Raw genomic sequence first — 8768 nt, 5'->3', positions numbered from 1 at the left:
CTCCTCTACTTCTTGACACTGAAGACAAAAAAAAATGTCACCCCCTCTGTTTAGATTTGAAAATGCATGGATGCTGAAAGAGGGTTTTAGAGATTATGTCATAAAAATTTGGAATGGTCATTTCTATGGTGATTGTCTGGAGAGATGGCAGCAAAGATTAAGGATATTTAGAAAAAAAGTAAAAGGGTGTATACTTAATGATGATTCCTGGTATAGGAAAACTAAGAAACAAATTCTTAATGATCTAGATATGATTGATAAAAATGTTGAGAAATTTGGACTACATGCTTATGATAGAGAGGAGCAAAAAAGACTAAGATCCCAACTACAGAAACTCCTTAAACAAGAAGAAATGAAATGGCTCCAGAGATACAAAGATAGGGAAATCAAAGATGGAGATAATAATTCTAAACTACCATGCAAAAGCTAATGGTAGGAAGAGGAAGAATACCATTTTCTCCCTTGAACAAGATGAGGGGGTGATAGAAGGGGAAGAAAACCTCATCAACTACATTACTGATTTCTATAAAAACCTGTTTGGTGAACCTGATTCCTCAACTATCAATCTCGGAATACAGGATGCCCCAGGAATTAGCCAGGAACAAGCTGCACAACTAGTTGAACCTTTCTCTATGAAAGAACTACATGATGTGGTCTTTGGTATGGAGAAAAATAAAAGCACTGGCCCTGATGGCCTTCCTGCTGACTTCTATCAACATTTCGAGGATGTTGTCAAGTGGGATCTCAAAAATCTGTTGGATAAATTTCATTCTGGCACGCTAGACATAAGAAGACTCAACTATGGGATAATTACTCTAATCCCAAAAGTCAAAGATGCCAAACAAATACAGAAATTTACACCAATATGCCTACTTAATGTGAGTTTCAAAATCATTACTAAGGTTTTGATGAATAGACTAAGTAAGGTTATTACACCTATCATCTCACCTACCCAGACAACCTTTATCAAAGGAAGATACATTATGGAGGGGCTAGTGGCGCTACATGAAGCCCTAAACACCATACATAAAAAAAAAACCAAAGTGCCATCCTATTCAAAGTTGATTTTGAAAAAGCCTATGACAAGATCAAATGACCATTTGTATATAAAATGATGAAACTAAATAACCTACCTGACAAATGCTGTGACCTGGTGATGCATACTATGATTGGTGGTCAGGTGGCTATAAGGGTAAATGACGCCATTGGACCATACTTTAAAACATATAAAGGTTTGAGTTAAGGGGATTCTCTTTCTCCCCTACTGTTTGATGTAGCTGTAGATGCTCTTGCAATTATTTTAGATAGAGAAAAAAAGAGGGATTTGTTAAAGGGGTTTTGCAAGAAATGGGGAATGATGGCGTCAACAGGTTACAATATGCTGATGACACTATCTTTCTATTACAAGACGATGAAGAAAGTGCCAACAATATTAAATTCATTTTGACTACATTTGAACAAATGTCAGGGCTTACTATTAATTTCCATAAAAGTGAATTGTTCCTGTTTGGGGAAGCTGCAAATAAAGTTGATAACTATGAAAGAATTTTACTTGTGAAATAGGGAAAATACCTTTTAAATATCTAGGCTTGCCTCTGTCCAATGTGAGACTGGGCAATAAAGCCTGGAGAGGAGTTACAGAAAAGATTGAAAAAAGGCGTGCTTGTTGGCAAGGGTGGTTGCTTAATATGGCAGGAAGGGTCACCTTGGTACATGCCTGCCTGACAAACATACCACTTTTCATGATGTCCTTCTATCCACTTCCAGTAGGCCCTAGGAAAAAAGCTGATTTCTATAGAGCCACACCTGTTTGGCAAGAAAATGAAGATAAGAAGAAGTATCACCTAGTTAATTGGAAGACTTGCTGCCTGCCAAAAGAACAAGGAGGGCTGGGAATTCTGAATCTTGAGATGATGAATAAAGCCTTGTTAGCTAAATGGTTTTGGAAACTGGAAACTGAAAATGGAATGTGGGTGGATATTCTTCTGAACAAATATGTTAAGAATAAATGTCTCTCTGGAATAGAGAAAAAACCTGGAGACTCTCAATTCTGGGGGAGCTTGTTAGGTGTGAAGAAAATTTATTTCCAACATGTTGAAAAAGATTGGGGGATGGCAAAAACACTAGGTTTTGGGAGGACTGATGGGTAGGTTCTAAACCTCTAAAGGACGCATATCCCAGAATTTATAATATTAGTTTTGATCACAATATCTCTCTGGATGAGACCATCAGAAAGGGGTGGAGAGGGTTTAAGTTCTGACGAACCCTTCTGGGGGAATTACATGATTTGTGGGTCAGTTTGAAACTGAGATGTGAGGAGGTTAGAATGTTTGGAAGCAAAGACCAACCTATGTGGATGCTTACCAAAGACAGAAAATTTTCTATGAAATCTTTATATGATTTTATGATTAAAACTAATATTGGGTTCCCACACAAATTCCTGTGGAAGATCAAAACCCTAGCTAAGATCGAGATGTTCTTTTGGCTGTTTGCTAGAAAAAGCATCCCGACAAAAGATAATTTGACTCGAAGATGATGGAAAGGGGATAAGATGTGTGTCTTTTGTGGGAAAGAGGAAAATATTGATCATTTATTTTTTTCTTGCTCAGCTGCTAGATTGATGTGGAGCCTTGTTAAATGTTCCTTTGATCTTAAAAATACTCCTCAGTATTTGAATAACTGTTTAAATGTGTGGATCAAAACATTTCAGAAAACACAGAGACAACTTGTGATCGTGGGAATATCTGCGATGTTTTGGTCCATCTGGAAATGCAGAAATGATGTGGTGTTTAGATAAAAAAATTAAATGACTCCATGATGATTGTTAGGAGGCTATGCAATTGGATTATTAACTGGTCTGTTTTGCAGAGAAAAAACCCAGAACAAAAAATGCTGATGCTAGGAGCACTAGTAGAAAAAGGGTCAAATGTGAGACACATTAGTGCCGGTTTGCATTTGAGCCGGCACTAATGTGTCCATTAGTGCCGGTTCAAATGGCTAGGCGGGAGGAGATCTTTAGTACTGGTTCGGGGCGAACTTGTAGTACCGGTTCATGCCACGAACCGGTACTAAAGAGGCTGGGGCCCGGCCAGCCCCTTTAGTACCGGTTCGTGGCATGAACCGGTAGTAAAAAGGTTGTGGCAGGCTGTTTTTAGTCCCACCTCGCTCCCCTAGCAAGATTTTTACCACCTTAAATATGTTAATTCTCAACCTATCACAAGCACTTGGTCTTCATTGAACTCTATGTGTAGAATTTGTGGTCGCAATATGAGTCTTCACCGGTTTCTAAACCGTTGAGGACTCATATTGACAATTCAGATTGTACACAAAAAGATCATTGATAATCAATGATTTTTTTTATGATAATCAATGTTTTTTAAACTTATTTGAACTCCAGCCTATTTTTGTGTTCAGTACGCAGCATTCAAAGCGACATCATCAATTTCCAACATGTTCTGACATCATTTGCTGTTTTTCAGTCATTTACCGATTTGTTTAGAGAGGTAAATGACCGTGAAATTGAAAATCACTACAAAATGAACTCTGAAAATGTTGGAACTTGGCATGGTATCATCATTTCACCCGCATAGCATGTGCAAAAGAGTAAAGAGGGTCACGGCAAAAACTGGACGCACCTCGTGTACAAACTGGACAATCTCTTTCGGAGTATCAGGGTTTCGGATGAGAACTCATCTGTTACACGGGCACTTCAATGTTTTTTAAACTTATTTGAACTACAGCCTATTTTTGCGTTCTGTATGCAGCATTCAAAGCGACGTCATCAATTTCCAACACGTTCTGACATCATTTGCTGTTTTTCAGTCATTTACCGATTTGTTTAGAGAGCTAAATGACCGTGAAATTGAAAATCACTAAAAATGAACTCCCAAAATTACTCAAAAATAAATAGAAGAAAATAAATAATGCAGAAAAGAAAAAAACTATATAAAAAATTTGTTGGGGCGCTGCCCAGTGGGCCTGCCAGACCTAGGGTGTGCAAATTCAGGCTCAGAAGGGCCAGCAGGCTCACAGGGCAGCGCGCCATAGTTAGGCCCAGAAGCCTGCTATATAGAGAAGTTCGAAGGAGCAGCCACGACTGGGTTTATAAACCAGTGCGGCTGCCCTTCGCTCGGCGAGGTGGGACTAAACATTGTGCACCGCCAGTGGCAGCGCACAACCATTAGTACCGGTTGGTGGCTCCAACCGGTACTAATGAGTGGGCCTTTAGTACCGGTTCGTGGCACGAACCGGCCACAAACCGGTACTAAAGAGGTCGTTTCCCGCCCCTTGGCCTGGCGAAAATTGGCCTTTAGTACCGGTTGGTGGCTCCAACCGGTACTAAAGGCCCCTCCTATATATGGCACTTACGAAAAATTCAGTTTCATCGACCACCACTTCTTCTCCAACTTCTTCGCGCGAGATCGCCGCCGCCGCCGCGCCGTCGCCCATCGCGCGCCGCCCTCGCAGGCCTCGGTGCCCTCGCCGCCCCCGCCGCCCGTCGTCGCCGTCACCGCCGTCGCCCCCGCCGCCCATTGTCGCCGTCGCCCCGCCGCCCGTCGCCGCCGTCGCCCCGCCGCCCGTCGCCGCCGCCCCGTACTACGTCGTCGTCGCCCCCGGCCCGCCGCTCGTCGTCGCGCCGTCCCCATCGCATCGTCGTCTCGCGCCGCCGCCCGTACGCCGCCGCCCCCCGCTCGTACACACACACACACACAGAGACACACAGACACACACACACACACACACACACATTATTTTTACTTATTTTCTGTTTTCTGTTGTTTAGATTAATGTTAGATAAATTACGTAGATAAGAATGTTAGAATGTTAATGTTAGATGAATTATATGGAAAAGATGTTAAATATTAATGTCAATTTTAGATGAATTAGCTAGATATTAATTAGGTATATATATGAGATTTGAATTAGTTGAATTAATATAACTATTTTATTTTTAGTATGAAAATTAACAGGACAAGTTTATTTTTAGTAAGAAAATTTAGGTATATGCGATTATTTGAACTAGTTGAATTAATATAACTAGTTTATTTTTAGTAAATGCTTAGTTGAACTAGTTGAATTAGTAGAACTAGTTTATTTTTAGTAAGAAAATTTAGGTATATGAGATTTGATGATTTAATTAAAATATTACTATATATAGCTACTTTATATATTTTAGTAAGAAAATTAATAGAACTAGTTTATTTTTAGTAAATTATTAGTTGAATTAGTTGAATTAATAGAACTAGTTTATTTTTAATAAGAAAATTTAGATATCTGAGATTTGATGATCTAATTAAATTATTACTATATAGAACTACCTACTTTATTTTAGTAAGAAAATTAATAGAACAAGTTTATTTTTATTAAATGCTTAGTTGAATTAGTTGAATTAATAGAACAAGTTGAATTAATAGAAGTAGTTGAATTAGTTGAATTAATAGAACTAGTAAGTGTTTAATGTTTCACCTATATGAACATAGGAAATGTCGTCTGACGACGAAAAAGATTTCATTAAGTGCAAATACTGTGAAGACCAGCGCGGCCTGTGCGACGGAAATTTCCTTGTTGATGATAGGCGCTTCAGCATCAAGCTGGATGAGACCTTCGAAGTGGATACAGTAAGTCACAATGGCAAGTCTTTTTTCATAATTAAGCATGACTTATATATGCTTCATTTGTTTCAACTTATAATTTTAAATTTTCACTATTCTACTAGCGCATCCCCTGCCATGCAAGAATTTTTGTCTTGGATAAGATAGGTTTCAGTGCTATGGAAACTATGGAGGTAAAGAGAGTTTACCTGAAGACTGAGCATGGTTATACTTTCAACGTCAAATTATACAATGCAGACACGTACACCTATTTTGAATGCAAAACTTGGCAAGCACTATGCAAGGCTTATGCATTTGAGCATGATATGGTTATCACCTTTGATATTTGTCCGGAAGATGATATTGAAGGTAATAGAGACATCTGGGTTGATGTGTAGACGCCTCCAGTTCTACCATTATGTGAGTTTCTCAACCATATTTATGTCTTTGATATTGTTTATTCAAAAATAGTTGACAACTAATTTCTATTGACAGCTTATTTCCATTCAAGCAAACATGTCCGACGCTTGGTAGACAGGACCTACTACTGTCCCGGAGCTGAACTAAACTGCGAGGAGATAATTCATTATGTTTCATGGCTTGAGGATCTTCATACTGTCAAGACAAATTTTCTTCCTGCACTTAGATGTTAGTACTCAAAACGTGCGACCAATAGTGATCGTATTGAACTACGGTCACATCTATTTACGAAAGATGGTAAGATTTTTACTATTTGTCCTCAATGCATCTTTTGCATACATTATTTTTTTGGAAAACTTTCATTGCTAAGTATATTAATTACTATACGATGTTCTTCAACAGGGACTCCCGATGACAGTTGTGCCTCAGTGGATCGAGACTAAAGGTCACATGTCAATGGTTAGCTTACGGCCAAGATATCCTACATTGCACATGAGTGCATTCAGGATTTCTGAAAGCGATGAATGCTTAATAGTGAAAGATTGGAGCAAAATTATTAACAATCCCAGAGAAGTACTAGGGGCAGCAATAATGAGAAGCGCAGCCCACGATTGGGAGACACGTTCATCTGCATGCTCCAGTATGATGAATCAGGAGAGCTATACATGTTCTATGCTATTTTACCTGAGAGAGAGCAGCAGGAGTGATTTAGCTAGTTCATGCTCTTAGTACTTTTGTCCTCTCATGTCCGTGTTCTTCGTCCTGAACTTAATCTCAAAGGGTGATTTGCTTTTGTGGTGTTATGAACGCTTATAATATCATGACCATGTTGAACTCAATGATATCTTTGCTTCTGGTACAAGTGAATGTTTTTTCTTTAAGCTAGTGTTGGTGGTGATTAGATAGCGGTAATGACTATGATGATTAAACAGTGGTAATGACGACTATGATGATTTTTAGCTAGCTGTATACTGTTGTTGATGATATGATGCAAGAGTTTTTATATTAATATGATGATGATGATGAGTTATTATATCATTTATAAAAGAAATCGCAGATTAGTTTCCGCTGGATAGATCCTAGCTAAGTGATCAAGTATATGCCATATCCATATGGCATATACTTGATCACTTAGCTAGGATCCACATGCATCCAGTCGAAACTAATCTGCTGTACTTTCACCTAATGATTTAACAACTAAAATAATCACTAAATTAAATTGAAAACACAAAATTAAAGGAAAAATAAAAAATAATACCAAAACAACCCCAAACATTTAGTACCGGTTGGTGTTACCAACCGGTACTAATGTCCTGCACGCACCCGGGCCTGGCTCATGCCACGTGGTGGCACTTTAGCGCCGGTTCATGATGAACCGGTACTAAAGGGGGGGACCTTTAGTCCCCACTCTTTAGTGCCAGTTGTGGAACCGGCACTAAAGGCCCTTACGAACCGGCGCTAAAGCCCGTTTCTGCACTAGTGGAGCAAGAATAATAGAGCGGGTGCCAAGTGAAGTCTACAAGGCGTTTGATATGTCTCCAACGTATCTATAATTTTTGATTGTTCCATGCTGTTATATTATCATTCTTGTATGTTTTAAAATCATTTTATAGCAACTTTATATCATTTTTTGGGACTAACCTATTGACATAGTGCCCAGTGCGAGTTGCTGTTTTTTGCTTGTTTTTTACCTCGCAGAAAATCAATACCAAACAGAGTCCAAACGCAGCGAAACTTTTTGGTGATTTTTTCTAGACCAGAAGACAAAAGTTGGGCCAAGGAAGTACCAGAGGGGTGCCCCGAGGGGGCCACAACCCACTGATAACCCACAAGTATAGGGGATCGCAACAGTTTTCGAGGGTAGAGTATTCAACCCAAATTTATTGATTCGACACAAGGGGAGCCAAAGAATATTCTCAAGTATTAGCAGTTGAGTTGTCAATTCAACCACACCTGGATAACTTAATATCTGCAGCAAAGTATTTAGTAGCAAAGTAGTATGGAAGTAACGGTAATGGTGGCAAAAGTAACAGTAGCAGTTTTGTAGTAATTGTAACAGTGGCAACGGAAAAGTAACTAAGCAAAGATCAATATGTGAAAAGCTCGTAGGCATTGGATAAGTGATGGATAATTATGTCGGATGGGATTCCTCATGCAATAGTTATAACATAGGGTGACACAGAGCTAGCTCCAGTTCATCAATGTAATGTAGGCATGTATTCCAAATATAGTCATACGTGCTTATGGAAAAGAACTTGCATGACATCTTTTGTTCTACCCTCCCATGGCAGCGGGGTCCTATTGGAAACTAAGGGATATTAAGGCCTCCTTTTAATGGAGTACCGGGCCAAAGCATTAACACTTAGTGAATACATGAACTCCTCAAACTACGGTCATCACCGGGAGTGGTCCCGATTATTGTCACTTCGGGGTTGCCGGATCATAACACATAGTAGGTGACTATTGACTTGCAAGATAGGATCAAGAACTCACACATATTCATGAAAACATAATAGGTTCAGATCTGAAATTATGGCACTCGGGCCCTAGTGACAAGCATTAAGCATAGCAAAGTCATAACAACATCAATCTCAGAACATAATGGATACTAGGGATCAAACCCTAACAAAACTAACTCGATTACATGATAAATCTCATCCAACCCATCACCCTCCAGCAAACCTACGATGGAATTACTCACGCACGGCGGTGAGCATCATGAAATTGGCGATGGCGAAAGGTTAATGATGACGATGG

Source organism: Aegilops tauschii, chromosome 6 (assembly GCF_002575655.3).
Source record: "Aegilops tauschii subsp. strangulata cultivar AL8/78 chromosome 6, Aet v6.0, whole genome shotgun sequence".
Taxonomy (NCBI): domain Eukaryota; kingdom Viridiplantae; phylum Streptophyta; class Magnoliopsida; order Poales; family Poaceae; genus Aegilops; species Aegilops tauschii.
This window is presented reverse-complemented; position numbering follows the sequence as displayed.